The following is a 27,421-nucleotide window of genomic DNA, read 5'->3' as shown; positions in this document are numbered from 1 at the left end:
CACCTTTACCCCTTTGGCCCCTTTGTGAGGGCTCCAGAGGCTGACCAGCCCTCCTTCTCCCAAAGTCTACCTCTTCCCTGAGGTTACAGGCTCCACGTCTGGCTGCCTCTGTGAGATGCCCTTGCCCAGCTCTACCTGCTCACTGCCCTTCCCCGTGCACGTACCTGGAGGCCACCCTCATCTGGAAGAGCAGGTGAGGGTCACTCAACAACCAGACTCTGCAAGACAGAGAAAGTGGTGCTCTGAGGATCTTGGCCTATTTCCCACTGCTGCTACACTGCTGGATGAGCCCAAACTGCAAGGTCCCCTGACCCCTCCCACAAGAGTGGGTCTCTGGAATTTCATTTCCACCACCCTCAGCCTGGAAGTAAGTTCACTTGCCCCAGAACTGAGGTGTATGTAGCAGATGAGCCCTGAGGAAGGACCTCTCTAAGCCCAGTTCACAGACCCCTGCCTCCACTGTCCCAGAGGCTCTTCTCCACCCTTGCCTCACAGTCTGCATATTCCCTGCCAGGCATCCCAATCTCCCTCCAGGCCTGAGCCCGTCCCTGAAGCTAGACACCCACCAAGATCCTGTAGCCACTCAACCACAGGGGAGATTCTGGTCCCTGGGGCACCCCATGGCCTCCTGGTACTGCCTGAGATTCCTGAGAATGGAAGGTTTATCTGGGTAATAGTAACAAAACAATTAATAATAACAAGAATAATAAGAATAATTGCATCTATCATACACATATCAAACATTTACCATATGCCAGGCACCCTGCTAAACACTTTACATGTGTTAGATTCTCATTTAATCCTGAGAACAACCCCAAGAGGTGGGTGTTGTCCACATCTCATAGATGAGGAAATTGAGAAGCTGAGAGTATGATCCTCAGGGCCACACAGCAGATAGACGGCAGGGCCAGGACTTGAACCGAGACCTATCTGACTCTAGACCCATGCTTATAAGCACTACTCTATCTTGCCACCCCTCCAGCAGTGCCACCTGTCTAGTGGCACTGCCAAGTAGTGCCATGATGGCAAGAGTACTGGGGGGCTTTATCTCTTCCATGATTTATTCAGAAGGCAAAGAAGAAAAAAACATAGCTCATGGGATAGGAGTGATGAAGGTACTATTTAGATGGGGTGATCAGAGCCCAACTCCTCCAGCACCCCCATACTTTAATATGGACTATTAAACACTTCTTAGTTCTACACATGCTGCTGTGCAAGACCAGTTTCAATCCTGTTTCAGCCAAATTGTCACCCCCTTAAGCCTTCCAACATGAAAACTCTGGAACCACCCCAATCTGATTCCACCATCATTATTCAGGGCTAGGACAACTCTTAGGTAAATCTAACCACCCAGGTGGCCTCCTGGTATCACATCTATCCTCCGTAGGACCACCTTCTGCAGCCAGGACAGCTTTAACCAGGCTGTGCCTCAAGCCCTGGCTAGCAGGCTCTCTTCCAGGCCCCACCAACTCCCACAAACTCTGGGAGCTTTCTGCACCCAGGCTGCCTCTTGTAGACCATCCCGATTATGTATGCAAAAAGCTCCTTCCTTCCCATGCTTCACTGGCATGGCATCCCAAAAAAGAAGAATTGCGATGAGAAAAAATAAAGCTATGGTTTTAAGATTTCTTAGCATAATTCAAAGGAAGATTATGCTAAGTATGGAGAAAAAAAGTCTTTTCATCAAAGAAGCATCATTACAATTTTCCACACCATTTAAACCTCTGTGGTGCTTTAAAGCAGATGATTTGTAAAAATAATAATAATAATAATAATAATAAGACTACCATTTTAAAAGCACACAAAAAGTATCTAAGCAAATGCCTGGGAAACTGCTGAAGATGTCTTTTAATGGGTCCTTCTCCTCTTCTAACACCAATAGGAACCGATAATCATGGTTTTCTGAATAATTAGAGGGAAAGGGGAAAGGTTGTTCCCTTTCATCACTTTAAATATGTCCTGCTACTCCCTTCTGGCTTGCAGAGTTTCTGCTCAAAGATGAGCTGATAACATTATGGGGATTCCCTTGTCTGTTATTTGTTGCTTTTCCCTTGCTGCTTTCAATATTTTTTCTTTGCATTTAATTTTTGATAGTTTGATTAATATGTGTCTTGGCATGGTTCTCCTTGGATTTATCCTGTATGGGACTCTCTGCGCTTCCTGGACTTGATTATTTCCTTTCCCATATTAGGGAAGTTCTCAACAATAATCCTTCAAATATGTTCCCAGTCCCTTTCTTTTTCTCTTCTTCTTCTGGGACCCCTATAATTTGAATGTTGGTGTGTTTAATGTTGTCCCAGAGGTTTCTGAGACTGTCCTCAATTCTTTTCATTCTTTTTTCTTTATTCTGCTCTGCAGTAGTTATTTCCACTATTTTATTTTCCAGGTCACTTATCCGTTCTTCTGCCTCAGTTATTCTGCTATTGATTCCTTCTAGAGAATTTTTAATTTCACTTACTGTGTTGTTCATCATTGTTTGTTTGCTCTTTAGTTCTTCTAGGTCCTTGTTAAACGTTTCTTATATTTTCTCCATTCTATTTCCAAGATTTTGGATCATCTTTACCATCATTACTCTGAATTCTTTTTCACGTAGATTGCCTATTTCCTCTTCATTTGTTTGGTCTGGTGGGTTTTTACCTTGCTCCTTCATCTGCTGCATATTTCTCTGTCTTCTCACTCTGCTTAACTTACTGTGTTTGGGGTCTCCTTTTCGCAGGCTGCAGGTTCGTAGTTCCCATTGTTTTTGGTGTCTGCCCCCAGTGGGTCAGGTTGGTTCAGTGGCTTGTGTAGGCTTCTTGGTAAAGGAGACTGATGCCTGTGTTCTGGTGGGTGAGGCTGGATCTTGCCTTTCTGGTGGCAGGACCATATCTGGTGGTGTGTTTTGGGGTGTCTGTGACCTTATTATGATTTTAGGCCACCTCTCTGCTAATGGGTGAGGTTGTGTTCCTGTCTTGCTAGTTGTTTGGCATAGGGTGTCCAGCACTGTAGCTTGCCTGTCATTGAGTGGAGCTGGGTCTTAGCATTGAGATGGAGATCTCTGGGAGACCTTTTGCCCGCTTGATGGTACGTGGAGCTGGGTCTTAGCATTGAGATGGAGATCTCTGGGAGACCTTTTGCCCGCTTGATGTTACATGGAGCTGGGAGGTCTCTGGTGGTCCCATGTCCTGAACTTGGCTCTCCCACCTCAGAGGCTCAGGTCTGAGACCAGGCCCAAGCACCAAGACCCTGTCAGCCACACAGCTCAGAAGAATTGGGAGACCGGGATTGACATATATACACTAACATGTAAAAAATGGATAACTAATAAGAACCTGCTGTATAAAAAAATAAATAAAATAAAATTCAAAAAAAAGAATAAAGGAAAAGGAACAGAAATGATTAATAAATAAATAAATAACATAAAATAAAATAATTTTTAAAAATTATTAAAATTTTAAAAAAAGAGGGCAACCAAACCAATAAACAAATCCACCAATGATAACAAGCACTAAAAACTATACTAAGATAAACATAAAAATCAGAAATAAGTCAGTCGCAAAAAGCAAACCCCAAGTCTACAGCTGCTCCCAAAATCCACCGCCTCAGTTTTGGGTTGATTCATTGTCTATTCTGCTATTCCACAGATGCAGGGTACCTCAAGTTGATTGTGGGGATTTAATCCACTGCTCCTGAGGCTAAACGGTGAAATTTCCCTTTTTCTTCTTTGTTCGCACAGCTCCTGGGGTTCAGCTTTGGTTTTGTCCCCACCCCTGCATGTAGGTTGCCCTCAGGCTTCTGTTCCCTCCCAGACAGGACAGGGTTAAAGCAGTGGCTGATTAGGGGGCTCTGGCTGACTCATGCCAGGGGGAATGAGGGGTACTGTAGTTACAATTGGAACACAGGGTGAGCCTACGGTGGCAGAGGCCAGCGTGACGTTGCAATAGCCTGAGGCACGCCATGTGCTGTCCTGGGGATGTTGTCCCTGGATCACGGGACCCTGGCAGTGGCAGGCTGCACAGGCTCCTGGGGAGGTGTGGATAGTGACCTGTGCTTGCACACAGGATTCTTGGTGGCTGCAGCAGCGGCTTTAGAGTTTCATGCCCGTCTCTGGTGTCCGAGCTGATAGCCGCAGCTTGCACCTGTCTCTGGAGCTCGTTTAGGCAGTGCTCTGAATCCCCTCCCCTCGCACACCCCGAAACAATGGTCTCTTGCCTTTTAGGCAGGTCCAGAGTTTTTCCCAGACTCCCTCCCGGCTTGATGGACAAATATATTTTGAGCACCTGCTGTATGCCAAGCCCTGTGCCAAGCACTTACAATTCAGAGATAACAAAGACCAGGCCTCTGGCCTCAAGCAGTGCCTTGTCTAGCAGGCTGGCAGCCTGGTATGCCAGCAACTACAGCATGATGAAAGCACAGGTGCCTTTAACACAGGCAGCAAATCCAGAGCTCATTTTCCAGCTCTTTGACTCAGTTGGGAAAGTCACTGAACCTCTCTGTGCCTCCCTTTTCTGATATAGAAAATGAGGACAGTAATAATGATCTGAAGTGTATAAAGGGTCCAGAAGAGGGTCTGCTACATGCAGAATGTGCTGGCCATTACTGTTGTTGTTTTAACAGATAAGACACACAGTCTAGGATCCATCTGCTCACCCACCACCACCAAGGGCAAGGTTTTGGGAAGGCTTGGTGAGCTGTGTTGTCAAGGATCAGGCAATTGGTCAAGTGGAGAAGGTAGGAGGAAGAGGGAATAGCATGGGAGAAGCAGAGGCATTAAAGTCATCTGGCTTGGGGTTGGGTCTCTAACTGCTCCATAAATAGACATGCACTTCTTCTTCCCATTTGAGCCCTGCTCCCCCTCATTTGCAGAGAACCCAGTGCTGCCTGTGCCTGGGCCTATGGGGCTTCTCTGGTGCAGATTAGGTGGTTCTTGGTTTTGCTCATTGCTAGGGTAGAATCCAGTTTCCTTGGGTTTGCTTGTTGATTACCAACTAGTTGTCTGCTTTCAGGTTTCCAAAAGTTTATTGTTATTGACTCTTTATCTATCCTCTTTACCTTTGGGGTTTATACTTTTAAAAAAATCATATACTGGTGTTTTCGTGGGGTTTCAGGAAGGAACAGAGATAAAAATGCATATATCCAATCCACCATCTTGAACTGGAAATCCTAAAATCTTTTAATTTCCTCTCTTGATCCATCCTAGTTTGTGTCATCATTTCTTAGGAAGAAGATCCCACCAGACTTCTATTAGCTGACCCTACTTCTAGCCTCTTCCCATACAAAGCTCTGTTCTAGGTTGCAAATCTGATTACATTGTCCCAGTCTCTAGGACAGCATTGACCATAGAAATAGTATAAGCCACATGTGTAATTTTAAATTTTCTAGAGTCCTCGTTAAAAAAAATAAAAAGAAACACATCAAATTAACTTTAATAATGTAGCTTATTTAACCCGATACATCTAAAATATTATCACTATAAGAAAATTATTGATGAGATCTTTTACATTCTTATTTTCAACATAAAATGTGTATTTTACACTTACAGCACACATCAATTTGAAAGGTAAGTTTTCATCGGAATACTTGATCTACGTTTAGATTTCATAAAATCTACAATTAAAAAGTAGATCCACATACCCATGTTGTTCCAAAATATGTAAAAGCTTCCCAATACCAAAGAGAGTATGCATTTTTAAATAAATTAATTTACATTAAAAATTTAATTCCTCAGTTACATGAACCCCATTTCAAGTGCTAATAGTGCCATGTGGCTACAGGCTACTGTATTGGATAGCACAGGGCTAGCATCTCTTTACTAAGGGACACCAAGTCCAGTTGACACCAGGGCCACCATACTAAAAACAAAGGAATTAAAAGGAATGTTTGTCAATATACTGGATGTTAAGACTTTCAGCCTTCTCCTCTGAATGGACCCCAGTGATTGCTGTTGAGCCAGGCTCATAGGCAGGAAACTGGAAGATTCTCCAGGCAGGAAACTGGAAGATTCTCCTCCAAGAAATCTGACCAGTCCAAGAGGAAGGTCCAAACCTATGATAACAAGGGATCCAACCAAACAGTCTAGCAAAATTGTCCTATATTGAGGCCCAGGGTTGGTGAGTCCCAACCATGAACTGATAGATAAATGCAGACAAAAAAGACCCCTGAAACATGTGAGGAATGCCTCTACCCTGAGACAGACTGAACCACATGGGAGAAAGCAGCTTGAGGGAAAGAGAATGTATAGGAAAAACAAAACATCCAGATATCTAATGATAGCAACCCTACAGAAGCATGTGAAGATTTTGAAACCACTAAATTAAAACGGGATGCTATTTAAAAGTAATTTCCAGAAAACAAACAACAACAAGAGCCCTTGGAAATTAGCAGAAACCTGTGAGCAGAAATGAAAGCTTCAATACAAGGGCCAGAAGATATAACTGAGAAAATGTCCCACAAATTACAGTGTAAAGATAAGGAGATGAAAAATGAGAAAGAGAAGATTAAAAAATTAGAGGATTAACTCAGAAGATCCAGTAGCTGAAATATAGAATTCTAGACATAAAGAGGAGAAAATGGTGGGGAGGGAAACATTTTTAAATTTTTTTTTTTTTCAGGAAAATACCCTGGAGCCAAAGGATATGAGTTTCCATAATAAAAGGTCCCATTCAGTACCTAGCAAAATGAATAAAAATAGAGTCACTCTAAGGCATAGAAGGGAAATTTCAGAACCCTGGAGCCAAACAAAATATCCTAAAAGTTTTCAGAAGGGGGTAAAAAAAAAGTTTACAAATAATGCATCAAAATATGATTGACATAAAATTTCCCACTGATAACTCTGAAATCTAGAAGAAAATTAAGCAAAGCCATCAAATTACTCAGGGAAAATAATTTTCAACTCAGAATTCTATACTTATTCAAAATATCAAATAAGTGTAAAAGTAGAATAAAAACACTTAAAGACTTACCACATTAAAAAAAAAAAAACTGCCTCCCATGAACCCTTTCTCAGAAAGTTACTGGAGGATACACTCTACCAAAATGAGGAAATAAATGAAGAAAGAAGATGACATGAGGTCCAACAGGGGACCTGGTACAAGTGAGAGGCCAAGGGACTCCTAGGACGCAGTGAAGAGTGATGGAGTATGGTCTCTGTGCAGCAGGCAGAGAGGTCAGAAAGCCAGCTTGGAGTTGGTCAGAAACTTCATACTTCTTCAAGAAGACATTGATGAACTGAGACAGGAAGACAAGAGTACAGCCATTCTGGAAAAGGACCGGGGAAGAGCCTTGGGCAAAACAGGCCTTGCAAGCTAAAGAACAAAGGTGCTGGAGGCCTGAGTCCCAGAGACAAAAAGCCGGGCTCACAGGAATAAAAGATTAACTTCATCTCTGTTACACTAACGGTATACCTAGTTGCCATAAGACAAGAAGCTCAACTATAAATTTTAATCTTGGCCCGGAGGAAGATGGCGGAAGAGTAAGACGCGGAGATCACCTTCCTCCCCACAGATACATCAGAAATTCATCTACACGTGGAACAACTACAGAACACCTACTGAACGCTGACAGAAGACCTCAGACCCCCCAAAAGGCAAGAAACTCCCCACATACCTGGGTAGGGCAAAAGAAAAAAAGAATAAACAGAGACAATAGGATAGGGACGGGACCTGCACCAGTGGGAGGGAGCCGTGAAGGAAGGAAGGTTTCCACACACTACAAGCCCCTTCGCGGGCGGAGACTGCAGGTGGCGGAAGGGGAAAGCTTCGGAGTAGCGGAGGAGAGCACAGCAACAGGGGTGCGGAGGGCAAAGCGGAGAGATTCTGGCACAGAGGACCGGTGCCCTCAGGCACACACCAGCCGGAGAGGCTTGTCTGCTCAGCCGCCGGGGCGGGCGGGGCTGGGAGCTGAGGCTCGGGCTTTCAGTCGGAGCGCAGGGAGAGGACTGGGGCTGGCGGCAGGAAGAGAGCCTGAAGGGGTTAGTGCACCATGGCTAGCCCGGAGGGAGTCCGAGGAAAGGGTCTGGAGCTGCCGAAGAGGCAAGAGACTTTTTTCCCTTTTGTTTCCTGGTGCGCGAGGAGAGGGCATTAAGAGGGCTGCTTGGGGAAGCGCTGGAGACAGGCGCGGACTTCGGAGACGGGCGTGGGACGCTGGGGCTGCTGCCGCCGCCGCCGCCGCCGCGGGGCCTGTGTGTGAGCGCGGGTCACTGTCCGCCCCGCCTTCCGGGGGGCCTGTGCACCCCGCCACTGCCGGGGTCCCGGGACCCGGGGACTGCTTTCCCGGGAAAGCGCACGGAGCGCCACGGGCTGCTGCAACGTCACGCCGGCCTCTGCCGCCGCAGGCCCGCCCCACACTGCGCGCCCCTCCCTCCCCTCTGCCTGAGTGAGCCAGAGCCCCCGCATCAGCGGCTCCTTTAAACCCGTCCTGTCTGAGCGAAGAAAGGACGCCCTCCGGCGACCTACGCGCAGAGGCGGGGCCAGGTCCAAGGCTGAGACCCGGGAGCTGTGAGAGCAGAGACAGGGAAATCTCTCTGTGCAGCCTCGGAGGCAGCGGATTTAAAGCTCCACGGTCCATTTGATGTGCCCTGCGTCTGTGGAGTGCATGAATGGACAGCGAATCATCCCAAATTGAGGAAGTGGACTTTGAGGACAAGATTTAAGACTTTCCTCCCTTTTCCTCTTTTTACAACGAATTATCCCAAATTAAGGAGGTGGACTTAGAGAGCAAGATTTCAGACTTCTCGCCCTTTTCCTCTTTTTACAACGAATTATCCCAAATTGAGGAGGTGGACTTGGAGAGCAAGATTTTTGATTTTTCCCCCTGCTCTCTTTTTGTGAATGTGTATGTGTAATCTTCTGTGTAAGATTCTCTCTGTATAGCTTTGCTTCCACCATATGTCCCAGGGTTCTACCGGTCCATTTTTTTTTTCAATAATTACTTTTTAATTTTAATAACGCTACTATATTTCATACTTTATTCTATTTTACTTTACCTGCTTTTTCTTTTTTTCCTACCTTCCCTTCCTCCCTCCCTCCCTCCACTCCTCCTTTCCTTCTTTCTTTTTCTTTCCTCCCTCCCTCCCACCCTTCTTCTTTCCACTTTCTCTTTCTTTCCTCCCTCCCTCCTGTCTTTCTTTCTTTCTTTCCTTCCTCCCTCCCTCCCTCCCTTCTTCCATTCACTCTTCCTTTTGCTTTCATTCCTCCCTCCCTCCCTCCTTTCTTTCCTTCTTTCTTTCCATCCTTCCTCCCTCCCTCCCTCCTTTCTTTCTTTCTTCCGTCCTTCCTTCCTTTCTTCCCTTCTTCCTTTCTTTCCCTCTCTCTTTCTTTCTTCTACTAATTCTTTCTTTCTACTTTTTCTCCCTGTTATTCTGAGCCGGGTGGATGAAAGGTTCTTGGTGCTGCAGCCAGGAGTCAGTGCTGTGCCTCTTAAGTGGGAGAGCCAACTTCAGGACACGGGTCCACAAGAGACCTCCCAGCTCCACATAATATCAAGCAGCGAAAATCTCCCAGAGATCTCCATCTCAACACCAGCACCCAGCTTCAGTCAACGACCAGCAAACTACAGTGCTGGTCACCCTATGCCAAGCAACTAGCAAGGCAGGAACACAACCCCACCCATTAGCAGAGAGGCTACCTAAAAACATAATAAGGCCACAGGCACCCCAAAACACACCACCAGACGTGGACCTGTCCACCAGAAAGACAAGATCGAGCCTCAACCACCAGAACACAGGCATTAGTCCCCCCAACCAGGAAGCCTACACAACCTACTGAAACAACCTTAGCCACTGGGGACAGACACCAAAAACAATGGGAACTACGAATCTGCAGCCTGCAAAAAGGAGACCCCAAACACAGTAACATAAGCAAAATGAGAAGACAGAAAAACACACAGCAGGTGAAGGAGCAAGATAAAAACCTACCAGACCTAACAAATGAAGAGGTAATAGGCAGTCTACCTGAAAAAGAGTTCAGAATAATGATAGTAAAGCTGATCCAAGATTCTATTTCCAAGATCCATAATCTTGGAAATAGAATAGACAAAATGCAAGAAACAGTTAACAAGGACCTAGAAGAACTAAACATGAATCAAGCATCGATTAAAAACACAATAAATGAAATGAAAAATACTCTAGATGGGATCAATAGCAGAATAACTGAGGCAGAAGAACGGATAAGTGAGGTGGAAGATAAAATAGTGGAAATAACTGATGCAGAGCAAAATAGAGAAAAAAGAATGAAAAGAACAGAGGACAGTCTCAGAGACCTCTGGGACAACATTAAACGCACCAACATTCGAATTATAGGGGTTCCAGAGGAAGAAGAGAAAAAGAAAGGGACTGAGAAAATATTTGAAGAGATTATAGTTGAAAACTTCCCTAATATGGGAAAGGAAATAGTTAATCAAGTCCAGGAGGCACAGAGAGTCCCATACAGAATAAATCCAAGGAGAAATACACCAAGACACATATTAATCAAACTGTCAAAAATTAAACACAAAGAAATCATATTAAAAGCAGCAAGGCAAAAACAACAAATAACACACAAGGGAATCCCCATCAGGTTAACAGCTGATCTCTCAGCAGAAACTCTACAAGCCAGAAGGGAGTGGCAGGACATAATTAAAGTGATGAAGGAGAGAAACCTGCAACCAAGATTACTCTACCCAGCAAGGACCTCATTCAGATTTGATGGAGAAATTAAAACCTTTACAGACAAGCAAAAGCTGAGAGAGTTCAGCACCACCAAACCAGCTTTACAACAAATGCTAAAGGAACTTCTCTAGGCAAGAAACACAACAGAAGGAATATACCTACAATAACGAACCCAAAGCAATTAAGGAAATGGGAATAGGAACATACATATCAATAATTACCTTAAATGTAAATGGACTAAATGCTCCCACCAAAAGACACAGAGTGGCTGAATGGATACAAAAACAAGACCCATATATATTCTGTCTACAAGAGACCCACTTCAGACCTAGAGACACATACAGATTGAAAGTAAGGGGATGGAAAAAGATATTCCATGCAAATGGAAATCAAAAGAAAGCTGGAGTAGCAATTCTTATATCAGACAAAATAGACTTTAAAATAAAGACTATTAGAAGAGACAAAGAAGGACACTACATAACGATAAAGGGATCGATCCAAGAAGAAGATATAACAATTGTAAATATTTATGCACCCAACATAGGAGCACCTCAATACATAAGGCAAATACTAACAGCCATAAAAGGGGAAATCGACAGTAACACAATCATAGTAGGGGACTTTAACACCCCACTTTCACCAATGGACAGATCATCCAAAATGAAAATAAATAAGGAAACACAAGCTTTAAATGATACATTAAACAAGATGGACTTAGTTGATATTTATAGGACATTCCATCCAAAAACAACAGAATACACATTTTTCTCAAGTGCTCATGGAACATTCTCCAGGATAGATCATATCTTGGGTCACAAATCAAGCCTTGGTAAATTTAAGAAAATTGAAATTGTATCAAGTATCTTTTCCGACCACATGCTATGAGACTAGACATCACTTACAGGAAAAGATCTGTAAAAAATACAAACACATGGAGGCTAAACAATACACTACTCAATAACGAAGTGATCACTGAAGAAATCAAAGAGGAAATTTAAAAATACCTAGAAACAAATGACAATGGAGACACGACGACCCAAAACCTATGGGATGCAGCAAAAGCAGTTCTAAGGGGGAAGTTTATAGCAATACAATCCCACCTTAAGAAACAGGAAACATTTCGAGTAAACAACCTGACCCTGCACCTAAAGCAATTAGAGAAAGAAGAACAAAAATCCCCCAAAGTTAGCAGAAGGAAAGAAATCATAAAGATCAGATCAGAAATAAATGAAAAAGAAATGAAGGAAACGATAGCAAAGATCAACCAAACTAAAAGCTGGTTCTTTGAGAAGATAAACAAAATTGACAAACCATTAGCCAGACTCATCAAGAAAAGAAGGGAGAAGACTCAAATCAATAGAATTAGAAATGAAAAAGGAGAAGTAACAACTGACACTGCAGAAATACAAAAGATCATGAGAGATTACTATAAGCAACTCTATGCCAATAAAATGGACAACCTGGAAGAAATGGACAAATTCTTAGAAATGTACAATCTGCCAAGACTGACTCAGGAAGAAATAGAAAATATGAATAGACCAATCACAAGCACTGAAATTGAAACTGTGATTAAAAATCTTCCATCAAACAAAAGCCCAGGACCAGATGGCTTCACAGGCAAATTCTATCAAACATTTAGAGAAGAGCTAACACCCATCCTTCTCAAACTCTTCCAAACAATATCAGAGGAAGGAACACTCCCAACCTCATTCTACGAGGCCACCATCACCTTGATACCAAAACCAGGCAAGGATGTCACAAAGAAAGAAAACTACAGGCCAATATCACTGATGAACATAGATGCAAAAATCCTCAACAAAATACTAGCAAACAGAATCCAACGGCACATTAAAAGGATCATACACCATGATCAAGTGGGGTTTATTCCAGGAATGCAAAGATTCTTCAATATTTGCAAATCAAACAACGTGATACACCATATTAACATATTGAAGGAGAAAAACCATATGATCATCTCAATAGATGCAGAGAAATCTTTCGACAAAATTCAACACCCATTTATGATAAAAAACCCTGCAGAAAGTAGGCATAGAGGGAACTTTCCTCAGTATAATAAAGGCCATATATGACAAACCCACAGCCAACATCGTCCTCAATGGTGAAAAACTGAAAGCATTTCCACTAAGATCAGGAACAAAACAAGGTTGCCCACTCTCACCACTCTTATTCAACATAGTTTTGGAAGTTTTTGCCACAGCAATCAGAGAAGAAAAGGAAATAAAAGGAATCCAAATCGGAAAAGAAGAAGTAAAGCTGTCACTGTTTGCAGATCACATGATACTATACATAGAGAATCCTAAAGATGCCACCAGAAAACTACTAGAGCTAATCAATGGATTTGGTAAAGTAGCAGGATACAAAATTAATGCACAGAAATCTCTGGCATTCCTGTACACTAATGATGAAAAATCTGAAAATGAAATCAAAAAAACACTCCCATTTACCATTGCAACAAAAAGAATAAAATATCTAGGAATAAACCTACCTAAGGAGACAAAAGACCTGTATGCAGAAAATTATAAGACACTGATGAAAGAAATTAAAGATGATACAAATATATGGAGAGATATACCATGCTCCTGGATTGGAAGAATCAATATTGTGAAAATGACTCTACTACCCAAAGCAATCTACAGATTCAATGCAATCCCTATCAAACTACCACTGGCATTTTTCACAGAACTAGAACAAAAAATTTCAAAATTTGTTTGGAAAAACAAAAGACCCCGAATAGCCAAAGCAATCTTGAGAACGAAAAACGGAGCTGGAGGAATCAGGCTCCCTGACTTCAGACTATACTACAAAGCTACAGTAATTAAGACAGTGTGGTACTGGCATAAAAACAGAAAGATAGATCAGTGGATCAGGATAGAAAGCCCAGAGATAAACCCACGCACATATGGCCAACTTATCTTTGATAAAGGAGGCAGGAATGTACAGTGGAGAAAGGACAGCCTCTTCAATAAGTGGTGCTGGGAAAACTGGACAGGGACATGTAAAAGTTTGAGATTAGATCATTCCCTAACACCATACACAAAAATAAGCTCAAAATGGATTAAAGACTTAAATGTAAGGCCAGAAACTATCAAACTCTTAGAGGAAAACATAGGTAGAACACTCTATGACATAAATCACAGCAAGATCCTTTTGGACCCACCTCCTAGAGAAATGGAAATAAAAACAAAGATAAACACATGGGACCTAATGAAACTTCAAAGCTTTTGCACAGCAAAGGAAACCATAAACAAGACCAAAAGACAACCCTCAGAATGGGAGAAAATATTTGCAAATGAAGCAACTGACAAAGGATTAATCTCCAAAATTTATAAGCAGCTCATGCAGCTCAATAGCAAAAAAACAAACAACCCAATCCAAAAATGGGCAGAAGACTTAAATAGGCATTTCTCCAAAGAAGATATACAGACTGCCAACCAACACATGAAAGAATGCTCAACATCATTAATCATTAGAGAAATGCAAATCAAAACTACAATGAGATATCATCTCACACCAGTCAGAATGGCCATCATCAAGAAATCTAGAAACAATAAATGCTGGAGAGGGTGTGGAGAAAAGGGAACACTCTTGCACTGCTGGTGGGAATGTGAATTGGTACAGCCGCTATGGAGAACAGTATGGAGGTTCCTTAAAAAACTAAAAATAGAACTACCATATGACCCAGCAATCCCACTACTAGGCATATACCCTGAGAAAACCATAATTCAAAAAGAGACATGTACCAAAATGTTCATTGCAGCTCTATTCACAATAGCCCGGAGCTGGAAACAACCTAAGTGTCCATCATCGGATGAATGGATAAAGAAGATGTGGCACATATATACAATGGAATATTACTCAGCCATAAAAAGAAACGAAACTGAGCTATTTGTAATGAGGTGGATAGACCTAGAGTCTGTCATACAGAGTGAAGTAAGTCAGAAAGAGAAAGACAAATACCGTATGCTAACACATATATACGGAATTTTAAAAAAAATGTCATGAAGAACCTAGGGGTAAAACGGGAATAAAGACACAGACCTACTTGAGAATGGACTTGAGGATACGGGGAGGGGGAAGGGTAAGCTGTGACAAAGCGAAAGAGAGGCATGGACATATATACACTACCAAACGTAAGGTAGATAGATAGTGGGAAGCAGCCGCAGAGCACAGGGAGATCAGCTCGGTGCTTTGTGACCGCCTGGAGGGGTGGGATGGGGAGGGTGGGTGGGAGGGAGATGCATGAGGGAAGGGATGTGGGAACAGATGTATATGTATGATTGATTCACTTTGTTATAAAGCAGAAACTAAAAAAAAAAAAAAAATTTTAATCTTATCTGTTTCTGAGCTTTCTTGCAGAAAATTCTCATTCATTTCTTTCCCCTCACAGAAGCACTCGCAATTCCTGATAGCCACCATGGAGCCTCTGCTGCTTATCAAAGAAGTTTGATGACCTCTGGAAATTATCAATGATCATGAGACAAACCCTCCCTTTTGTTTTGCAGCTTACCTGTTCTACTCAGGGAGCAGGCACTTTTTTTTTCCACCTTCTCCCTTATGCACAAGCAATCTCTTTTAATAAAAAGCTTTGTGTGCCTAAGCTTCTTGTGGAAGCAATATTCATTTCTATGGTGTTGCTGTTCCAAGAATCTGGAAAGGGACCAGTAACAGAAACACCTTATATGTTTGAACATACTGAGAGGAGATTTAGACATCTGGGAGAGGGGTTAGGGGTTGAGTTAGTGATGAGTACAAAGAAGAGTATGGAAAAAAAATTAATGGAAGATAATTATAAATTCCCCAGAGATCAAAAAGTTGTGCAAGAAAGGACAAGTAATAACTAAGCTGCAAATAAAAATTACAGTCATAATCTTGATCAAACCGAAATTATCATATGATTATAAAGGGAAGATGGGGAGTTGCAGAAGTGTGTGGTGTGTGTACATGAGGGTGAAAAAAAACTAAATTCTCACCATAGAGGAAGCAACAGATAAGACTAAAACTAAACTACCAAGAAGTAGCAGTATGAATAGAAAATTCAGAGATAGAGGTAAATACCAAAATAACCACAGAAGGAGATGTGACTTGACACTGGAGTGAACTGGGGTGGGGACAGCGGTATTTTTTAAAGGACTTGTAGAATTACCTGACTCTCTAAACTACAGTCACATTGAACTTTGATAAAAATTAAAACTTTAAACAAGAGAACTATTTAGACACTAGGATAGATAGAATTTTCTAATTGCAAGAAGGAAAAAGAAAGAGGAGAGTATTAGTCAGCTTGTGATACCATAGCAAAATACCATAGACTGGACAGCTTAAGCAACAGGAACTTAACCTTGGCAGCTCTGGAGACTAGAAGTCTAAGATCAAGTTCCCCTAGGGTCAGTTCCTGGTGAAGGCTCTCCCCCTGGCTTGCCACCTTCTCACTGTGTCTTCATAGGTCCTCTTCTTATAAGGCCACAGTCTGATCTGATTAGGGCCCCACTCTTATGTCCTCATTTAATCTTGATAACCTCCTAAAGACCCCATCTCCAGATACAGTCCTATTGGGGGTTAGGATTTCAACATTTAAATTTGTAGGGGGGCACAGTTCAGTCTACAGCAAGGAGTCAGGACTGATTACGTTGTTTGAGTAGCTGAAAGGATGGGATGTTACCACAAAGATACGAAGTGCAGGTCGGGGAAGGGGACAGATGGCTAGTCAATTGGTGATGGCAAATTCCATCTTAGGCTAAGTCTGCAGTGCTGGTGGGACATCTGAGAGGAGCCATCCTGTTGATGACTGTACATAGGAGTCCAGAGCTCAAGGTTCAGGTCAGAGCTGGAGACAGTATTTACAGAGAATAGTTAAAACCACAGAATTTCTGGGAATGGAGTGGGGTTAAGAGGAAAGAGAAGGCAAACTCAGACCCCTAAAGATGACCAACACTTAAAGGTCAGTGAGTCTCATGAAGAGGAGACCCTAAGGAAACTGAGGATGTGATCAATAGTTAAATGCACCAGAGAGACCCAAGTAGATAGGGATTGAAAACTGTGCACTTTGTTTGATGGTGAGGACATTGGTAGGTCACCCAGAGCAGGTTGAGTGGGTTGGTGGGGACAGAAGCCATGCTGCCCTAAGTTGAGGAGCAAACCGGAAATGAGCGGACGGGGCATGAGAAGACAGTAGAGCACTTTTTCCAGATGTTTGGCTGTGAAGGAAAAGAGAGAGTTAGGGTGAAGGTATGGCTTCAAGCCCAATGGTCATGTGCTTAGGGGGAAAGCCAGGAGGGAGAGAAGATATGGAAGAGACAAGTGGTAGCTGAGAGGGCGGGGCTACAGTGGATATGAGAGGGGGAGGGGCACAAAGCCATGGTGATGGGGTAAGTCTTAGGAAGAGCACGCCTCTACACGAATGGGAGAGAGTAGGAGAGAAGGGCAAAGGGGGTACCATAGGAGAAAAGGATAAAACATAGAGGCTGGATCATCCTCACAATTTAATCTCTTTTGAGTACTTCTCCCAGGAGTTACTGAGTAAGAACACTTTGTCACCCTCTATGGTGTATTTTTGCTCCTGCCACATCCATCCTTTCCCCATCTTGCTTGTTTGTGCTCCAGCCCCCTTGTCCATTTCCTTTTCCTGCCCCTCTTGCCTGTCATTAATATGGTCTTTGCTGGGCCTCCACTTCCACCATGACCGGCCTCATAGCACAGGACAAGCATAAAGGCAACAGATGGAGGCTGGGACTGAGGTGCCCAGGTCCAAGCACCCAATACCCAGCTAATGAGCCCTCCAGGAGGTACAAGGAAACACAGCTGGAGGCACAGTTGTCCTTCAGAGAGATGCCTCCCTGGCAGGTGAGGATGATCTGTCACCTTCCTCAACATCGGCCTCATAGATTAAGGAGATGGAAGAGTGCAGGGGAGGTCAGCCCACCAAGACATGAGTCTTTCATCAGATCCCTGGTCACTTCCACCACTTTCAGATGAAATACAAAATATTCTCAGACCCACAAGGGTGTACTTTCAGTATTCATTGACTGAGAAAACACAGTTCAAAAGGCTTCCCTGAATCTACTACTGTCTTTAAGTTTTTTTCACAAGAGCATCTACAGATTTGCAATATATGTGCATATATAATTTCAAGATATACCTGTCTATAAGCAATGCTTGGTGACTGTATGGATCTGTGGAACTCTTTGCAATAAATCTACTTTTTCCCAGCCACCAGGGTCCAAATTTCACTTGTTGGTAAAGATTGATCCAGATTATGTTGGAGTTTGGGTGGGAGGTGGGGGGTTGGAGGGAATACTCTGCCATGGCAGAGGAGTACCTGCATGAGATCAGACCAGATATCAGCAAGATCAGGGAATGGAAATCCTCCCAGAGCCAAGATTCTATGGGAAGATGGAGTTTTAAGTGTCTTCATCTCCTCCTGTGTGAAGTCTGCCATCCATGCCTGCAGGCGCCGAAGAGTAATATCTAAATAAGTGTGTGACTCTCCACATCTACATGAATGTGTAGAGATCACTAGAGTGAAAAACTGTTTAAATTAGTAACTGTGTCAGTTATTATTTGCATCAATGTTCTCTCCTCAGTCTTATGATAATTATCCTTGTCCCTCTATCTCCACCTACTCAATTTTGCAATCCATTATGTACCAGGCTAGATGCTATGTACATCATATATGCCATCTCATTTAATCTTGACAACACCTTCATGGAGTAGGTATTATTATCCTCATCTTACAGATGTGGAAACTGAGGATCAGAGAGGTCGACTGTTTTGCCCAAGGTCACATAGCCAATAACTGATGCAATTAGAATCCAAACCCAGATTCTGGATGGTACAAATTCTCTTTTCACAACAGGATGCCACGTTCTTTCCCTCTGAACTACAGAAACTGTATTGAGAGATAGAGTAGAGGTAGGAGTGGTAGTCATTTTTTAAACTTCTAGGCAGAAGGAACGCCTCCTAATGGCATTTCCATAATTAGAATGCATTTTCTCTGATAGTTATAATTCAGGCAATTGCAGTGACATTCAGCTGAAACCTGACATGCAAGATGTTCATTTCTCTTAAAAGTTCACTTTTAATTGGCCCCAGTTCTTTCCAAGTCTGGAAGAAATACAGAATGTGTACTTCTGACGTTTCCAATGTTGAAGGCTGTTTGACACAGGGACTCAGTCCCTGGAGTTTTACCAAATTTCCTGGTAAGAGAGGGAGGAACCGGTGAAAGGTAGACACAGAAGAAAGGAGGGAGGGAGAAAAGGAGGGGCCTGATCACAGCACACTATTCCCAAAGGGACTCCAGAATCTGGAGTACATTCTGTAAACCATATGGAGTAGGAAAATACCCTGCAAGGAGACCACACTCCCTCACTCCCCATAGATCTCTGGGGATGCATGGGCTATAGCCATGATGTCCCAGTTTATCAGTTTGGACAGTCCTTACTGGGTCTTCCACCATGAGAAAGCAGGCACCCTCAAGAGAAGCTGGACTGTGTTCAGCCAAGTGAGAAAAGAATTAAATAAGACTGTTCTAGAATTCTCAGTGCACTTCTGGGATTAAGGAATAGCCCAAATCCCAAAGAGTTCTAGAAAATCAAGGAACCAGAATAGTGTTGTGGGGAGAACATAGGATGAAGTGGAGCCAGAAGATGTAGATTTAAGTCCCAGCCCTGCTCCACTACTTGCTATCTATGTAAACTCCTTGAGTCTCAACTTTCTGGACCAAAAAAAATTGAGTTAATAATCCTAAGATTATTGTGAGGACTAAATGTGGTGTTACATCTAGCCTAGTTCAAACTACAGTTTCTTACTATGGCAAACTAGATATTCTGACAAACCCTCCACTAGGCTAAATAGTCTGGAAATAAACGAATCAGGAAGAAAGTAAAAAATTCTCAGGGGCCAAAAATAGGGTAAAGATGGAAACCTAAGAGAACACTGAAACCAGCTCTCCCTGGAGGGCATTTGGTAAACCCAGATGACCTTGAGCTTCAGTATCCATGACCCAGTAGTTTACAGGGAACAAGAGACAAATGTTATGGCCCATCCAAAGTAGGGAGTCTACCACATATAAGCAGTATCGTATATTTGTCTTTCTCTGTCTGGCTTACTTCACTTAGTATGATAATCTCTAGGCTCATCCATGTTTGGACACGATTAGATCATGGGGGTGGAGCCCTCATGAATGGGATTAGTACCGTTTTAAAAGAGACCCTAGGGAGCTCCCTCACAAGTTCCGCCATGCGATGTTATAGCAAAAAAAACCCCCAGCTGTCCATGAGGAAGCAATATCACCAGACATTGAATCTGCCGGCACCATGATCTTGGACTTTCCAGCCTCTAGAACTATGAGAAATACATGTTTATTGTTTATAAGCCACCAGTTTGTAGTATATTTGCTATAGCAGCCTGAATGGACTAAGACACACCCTTTCCAGCTTCACAATTGTTGTCAGATAAGGTTGGAAAAAAAAAAAAAACAAAGTGGGGAGTCTAACAAGAGAACCACTGTCCTCTGCAGAAAGCTAGGAATTCAAAAGGCTGTGTCCTCAAAGGGTAAAGTAGAAGTAACACCCCACCAGAGGGGGCAGTAAAGAAAACTGACTACCTCAGCCCTTGAATTCTAGGTGGAGAAGACAAAAATTTCTGAGAACTGTAACTACAAACCCAGGTTAGAATTGGGATTTGAAGCTCCAATTGTTATTACCTGAACTGTCCACAAAACCTCAAGCTAAGACTGTCACTTAGCTTGTTTATATATATAAAACAGATAATCAACAAGGACCTACTGTGTAGCACAGGGAACTATACTCAGTATTCTGTAATAACTTAAATGGGAAAAGAATTTTAAAAAGAATAGACATATGTGTATGTATAAATGAATCACTTGCTGTACACCTGAAACTAACACAACATTGTAAATCAACTATAGTCCAATATAAAATAAAAATTAAAAAAAAAAAAGAGAGAGGGCCTCCCTGGTGGCGCAAGTGGTTGAGAGTCCGCCTGCCGATGCAGGGGATACGGGTTCGTGCCCCGGTCTGGGAGGATCCCATATGCCGCGGAGCGGCTGGGCCCGTGAGCCATGGCCGCTGAGCCTGCGCGTCCGGAGCCTGCGCGTCCGGAGCCTGTGCTCCGCAACGGGGGAGGCCACAACAGTGAGAGGCCCGCATACCGCAAAAAAAAAAAAAAAAAAAAAAAAGAGAGAGAGAGAGAGAGAGGTCCCTGTTTAATAGTGTCTCCAGGAGCCTGTCAGAAACAAACAAACCCTTTCTGGAGCAACCTGTCTTCAATCAAGGCCTCAAATAATTCCTATAGATAAAGTTCCAAGGAAAGTGTAATTATATTCAAAAAAGCTTAACACACAAGGAAATATGACACCATGAGTAAAACAGCATCAACCTCATCATACCCATAACAACTTCAGATATTAGAATTAACAGGCACAAAATTTTAAATGTTTGATATGCTTAGAAATAAAAGGAGGACTCAAGAGTAGGGAGAACTATCAACATGACCATATACAGATTGAAAAAGAATCAAATACACCATCTACAAACAAAACAATGTAACAGTTGAAATCAAAAGTCAATCAATAGATGTAACATCATTTGACACACTTAATGAGAGATTTCATCAAAGCTAAAGCAAATCTGAAAAAAAAATTACCCAGATGCAGTGTAGAAGTAAAAAAAACTTTCTGAATATATGAAAGAGAGGTTAAGAGACATGGAGGCTAAAGTGAGAAGTTCTAACTTACATCTAACCAAAGCTTCAAAAGGAGAGGAGAGAGAGAGAGGGGAGAAGCATTATTTGAAGATCTGGTGGCTGAGACTTCTTCAGAACTAAAAAGACATTGATCCTAAGATTCAGCAAATTCCAAGCAGAATAATTAAAACAAAATCCACTTCTAGACATAATGATTCTGCAAAACAACAAAGGCAAAGAAAAAACCTTTAAAATAACCAGGAAAAAAAAAAGACAAAAAACAATCAAACTGACAGGTGACTTCTCAATTAAAGCCAAAAGACAGTGGAATGATATTTTCAAGTGCTGAGAAAAAAATAAATTGTACACTCAGCAAAATTTTTATCAAGAATGGGGGTGAGGGCCTCCCTGGTGGCGCCAAGTGGTTGAGAGTCCGCCTGCCGATGCAGGGGATACGGGTTCGTGCCCCGGTCTGGGAGGATCCCATATGCCGCGGAGCGGCTGGGCCCGTGAGCCATGGCCGCTGAGCCTGCGCGTCCGGAGCCTGCGCGTCCGGAGCCTGTGCTCCGCAACGGGGGAGGCCACAACAGTGAGAGGCCCGCATACCGCAAAAAAAAAAAAAAAAAAGAATGGGGGTGAAACTTTCAGATGAAAATTGATACAGGTGTCATCAAAAGACCTTCACAGTGCTAGTTATCAATTTATTGTTTCTCAGCTCCAAATTCACCCTTCTGCTCTACAGAAGTGGAGATGAGCTCTTTAAATACTTTTCTTTTGCCGGCTGGCATCTTATTAAGCTTTGTCAATAGAGGGCACTGGAGAGATACTGCAGGGGAGTTTTTCTTCCTGGTTCCAGTTCTTAACCTTTCATAAATACAGTATATATGAGACAAATATATATAGTAGTAGTAAAGAATATAGGAATAGCAGACACAGGAAACAGCCTATATTCTCTTTGCTACTTATTACCCAATCCCTTATTACTCTAGTCCCTATTATAGTTGATAATTCTTTATATTAAACTTGCCCTGCTCAAATTACTGTGTGGTTTCTCTCTCCTGATTGGACCCAGATTAATATCTGCACTAAAGGGCATGCTTAACTCAGTAGAACAGTGATCACAGATAGAAGGTCTGAGATGCAATAGAACTGATAACCCAAGAAGGTGGTAACTGTGGGTCAGTCTGAAAAATACACATTCATTTCCTTCTTCATCTTCTTAAGCCTGGTACTTCTAAAGCAAATCTCTTAAGAACGTCTTCCCCTCTAGAAAAGCCAGAATTGTGGCTTGATGAAAGCATGAGCTTTGGAGTCAGACAGAGCAGGTGTAAATTACAGTTCTGCCACTTGCCAGCTTTGTGACCTCAGAGAAATTTCTTAACCTCTTTAAGCCTGTTTCCTCTTCTGAAAACTGAGATAATGATGACTCACACATGTGCCATGAAACTTAACTGAGATAACCCATATGAAAATGTCCAGAACATAGCAGCTTCTCTATTTCTTTTGAAGAAACCATTTAAAGACACTTTCCCCCAGAAATCCCTGAATCCCTCTCCTGGTCATAGAGCTTTCTTTCCTCCAGAGGACTTCCATGCTCTTGAAAGAGCATCTTCATTAGTTGATGTCTGTGCATGGCTCAGGAGAAGAAAAGTGCTCAGACAGTGCTTTCTACCACCTGGTTCTCTTCCCTACCTAATGAACTTCTAAACCTTTAAATCTGAGCCTTGGGTATCTAGCCCTCATGCTGTAATTAGATCCAGGAGAGACCGACTGTCCTGAGCCAAGGACGAAGTGGCAAGGCAGGATAAATGCTTCCACATTCTCTAAGGATATTTGCTGTGCTGTGAGTTTTGAGTCAGCCCATCTTTGCTGGCACTGACTGAGCCATATATAGGGATGGTGGAGAAGGGAGAAGTTTGACATCAAGATTCTCCCTCAAGTCCACACCATAATCTGGGTATCAGCCAGCTGTGCCCACCAACCATGTGTTTGAGTGTAGCTGGTCTGAGTGGATGCCAACTGGACCCTGCACCATTCAGCCACTCAGTCACCACTCTGTCAGTGACACAAACAGCATTCTGTGTGCAAAGCCCAGCATGAGGACCTGCACCAAACAAATGGAAACTTACACAGGGCCCCTGTCCCCTGGGCTCATTCAAAAAAGAACAAGGCGAACTCACAGTTTCACAATCTTAGCATTAGAAAGGCCTCAAGAGTTGTCTAGTGCCTCCTCCTCCCCAACCCAGGACTTTCAGCATCTGATGGAATGTTTCCAAGGATGGGGAATTCACATTCTCTAGGGTAGGGTCTCCCATGAGAGAAGAGCTGAGCATTAGAAAATTCTTCTGTGCTTGAAGCTGAGAATTTCTTCCACGAATAAAAGAGTATATGATGCTAACCCCAAAATAGCAGGGCTGGTGTCTGAACTACCAGGGGTGATTGGACTGTCGCAGGACTGGCAGTCAGAGGATAGCCTTCAGCGATTGCTTCATGGCAGAAGTGACCACCTACCTATTCACTTGAGCTGGGACCTCCCACTGATGTCTTCTGAATCAGAAAGCCTCTCCCCAGACAGGGGAATTTCCACTTCTGGGAAGAGACTAAACATATTTTCCCCTATTCCTCCTGCTAAGTTTAACAAAAAGCCCTTGATACTATATTCAAAAACAAACCTGAGAAGCATCTGAAAGAGAGATAAGTAGACAGATCAGCTAGAGACCATGGAACCAAGGAATGAGATAGTGATGAGTTGCCTGGGTTTTATTTTTGCTTCCTATATCCTAGACACGGTGCTAAAGAAACCAGCAGCATGAAAATGCCAGGAGCTGCAGACCAAAAAAGCTCCAACAGAAGCCTGCTCTCTCTAGCCAAAGAACCAGAAAAGGAGCAGCCTGGTAAGACAGAAAAGTTTTACTCAATAACCACTCTACTCCCGCAAACACCACATAAAAAATCTGTAGCCTCATCCCCGTCTAGGCCAGCAAAGCTGAGTGAGGAGCCCAGATTTCCATTCTGGTGAGGCCATGATGAGGCACCCTAACAACCCAGTCAGGTGGTGTCAACGAAGGACAAGAAGGAAGCTGAGCCTTACATCCCTGCAGCAGTAATGAGGCCAACCACTCCCCTCCTGCAGTCTGGATGAAGTGCCAGACCTTCATCCCCATCTGGCAGTAGTGAGGTATCCTTCCACTCCTCACTGCAGTGGTGTTGCCAAGGCCCTAGTGGAGAGTCACCAGCTCCCAGCAGTAATGGGTCCACCCCCGATAGTGTCAACAGAGGTTGAGTGAGGAATCTGCACTGCTGCTATCACCTAGCAGTACCCTCCTCCCCTTGTCAGAGCTGTGTCACAGAAAACCAAACAAAACAGGAGGTTTGAACATGATCCAGGGTCTTATAACATAATACAAAAATGTCCAGGTTTCAGACAAACATTTCTTATCATACCAAAAACTAGAAAAATCTCAAACTGGATGAAAAATTCAATCAAAAATGCCAACCCCAAGATGAAAGAAATGTTAGAATTATTTGACAAAGATCTTAAAAGTAGCTTAGAAAAATGCTTCCATGAACAATGACAAACATGCTTGAAACAAATGAAAAAATTGGAAAGCCTCAGCAAAGAAAGAGAAAGTTTCAGCAAAGATATAGAAAATATAAAGGAGAACTAAATTGAAATTTTAAAACTGAAAATACAATAACCAAAATACAAAGCTCTGTGGATGAGCTCAACAGCAGAATGAAGGGAATGGAGGGGGGAAAAAATCAGTGAACCGGAGGCTAGAACAACAGAAATTACTCAGTCTGAACAACAGAGAGAAAATAGACTGAAAAAAAGGAACAAAGCTTCGGGGACCTGTGAGACCATGACAAAACATCTAATATTCATGTCACTGGGTCCCAAAGGGAGAAGAAAAAGAGGGCAGGTATGAAAAAGAGTTCAGAGAAATAAAAGCTGAAAATTTTTAAAATTTGGCAAAATAGATAAACCTAGAGAGAGATTCAAGAAACTAAGGGAATCCCACATAAGAGAAACTAAAGAAATTCCAACATATCATATCATAGTTAACATTCTAAAAACTAAAGACATAACATTTTTTTGAAAGAAGCAAGAGGAGAACATTCTACCTATGTGGGAAAAAAAATTTAAATGACAGCAGATGTCTCATTTAAACTATGAACACTGGAGAGTTCTCACCAACATTTAAGGAATAACACCAATTCTACACAATCTCTTCCAAGAAACAGAAGAGGAAGGAATGCTTCCCAATTCATTTTATGAAGTTAAGGTTACCCTCATATCAAAACCAGAAGAAAACCATACAAAAAAGAAAACTACAGACCAATATCCCTCATGAATTCAGAAACAAAAATCCTTAACAAAAGATTAGCAAATAGAATTTGGCAATATATATGAAGAATCATACCATGACCAACTAGAGTTTATTCTAGGGATGCAAGGCTCACTCAATATTCAAAAATCAATCAATATAATCTACTATATAAACAGGCAAAAATTTTTAAATCACATGATCATGTCAATCAATGCAGACAAAGCATTAGACAAAATTCAGCACCCATTCATAATTAAAAAAAAACCCTCAGGAAAATAGAAACAGAGGGGAACTTCCTCAACTTGATAAAGAGCATTTATAAAAAATCTACAGCTAACATTATATTTAATGGTGAAAAACTGAATGCTTTCTCCTTAAGATCAGGAACAAGTCAAGAATGTTCACTTCTCACTACTCTTATTCAACATAAGAATATGAAAGGCAGTGGTGGTATGATGAATTGGGAAATTGGGACTGACATATATACACTAATATGTATAAAATGGATAACTGATAAGAACCCGCTGTATAAAAAAATAAAATTAAATTAAAAAAATTTTTAAAAGAACAGATGAAAAATGAATATTAAAGATTATGCTTAAAAAAAAGAATATGAAAGGCAACGCTGGAAGTTCTGGCCATACAATAAGGCAAGAAAAGAAAAGGCATGCAGATCAGAAAGAAAGAAATAAAACTGTCCCTATTTGCAGATGACGTGATTGTCTATGTAGAAAATCCCAAGGCATCTACAAGATACATGGACTGGCCAAAAAGTTTGTTCAGGTTTTTCCATAAGATGTTACAGAAAAACCCAAATGAACTTTTTGGTCAACCCAATTATTCCTAGAACTAATAAACGAATTTAACAAGGTCACAGGATACAACATGAACACACAAAAATCACTGTGTTTCTATGTACTAGCAATGAACACATGAACATGGAAATTTAAAATACAATACTAAGTCCCTCCAAAAATGAAATATTTAGGTGTAAATCTAACAAAAGTAGTCAAGATGTATATGCTGAAAACTACACAATACTGAGCAAAGAAACCAAAGAGGAATTAAATAAACAGAGAAACATTTCACACTCATGGACTGGAAGACTCAACATAGCAAAAATGTCAATTCTCTCCCAATTGATATATAGGTCTAATGCAATTCTTACCAAAATCCCAGAGAAACTTTTTTGTAGATATAGACAAGATTATTCTAAAATTTATATGGAAAGGTAAAAGAACAAAAATAGCTAAAAAGAGTTTTGAAAAAGAATACAGCAAAAGAAATCAATGCATGCAATTTCAAGACTTAAGACACTAATCAAGACTCTGTGGTATTAGCAGAAGGATAGGCACAGTGATCAATGGAACAGAAAAGAGAACCCAGAAACAGACCCCCACAAATATGCCCAATGGATTTTTCACAAAGGTAGAAATGCAATCCAATGAATGAAAGATTACACCGCAACAAAGAGTAGCCCCCGCTCACAGCAACTAGAGAAAGCCCGCGCACAGCAACGAAGACCCAATGCAGCCGTAAATAAATAAATAAATAAATAAATAAATTTATTTTTTAAAAAGAAAGAAAAAAAAGCTACAGACAGGGAGAAAATATTTGCCGACCACTTATTCAACAAAGAACTATATTCAGAATATATAAAGAACTCTCAAAACTCAACAGTATAAAAAAACACCCAATTAGAAAATGGGCAGAGGAAAGGGAAAAGTCATGTCACCAAAGAGAATAT

This window comes from Mesoplodon densirostris, chromosome 7, assembly GCF_025265405.1.
Source record: "Mesoplodon densirostris isolate mMesDen1 chromosome 7, mMesDen1 primary haplotype, whole genome shotgun sequence".
NCBI lineage: Eukaryota > Metazoa > Chordata > Mammalia > Artiodactyla > Ziphiidae > Mesoplodon > Mesoplodon densirostris.
This window is presented reverse-complemented; position numbering follows the sequence as displayed.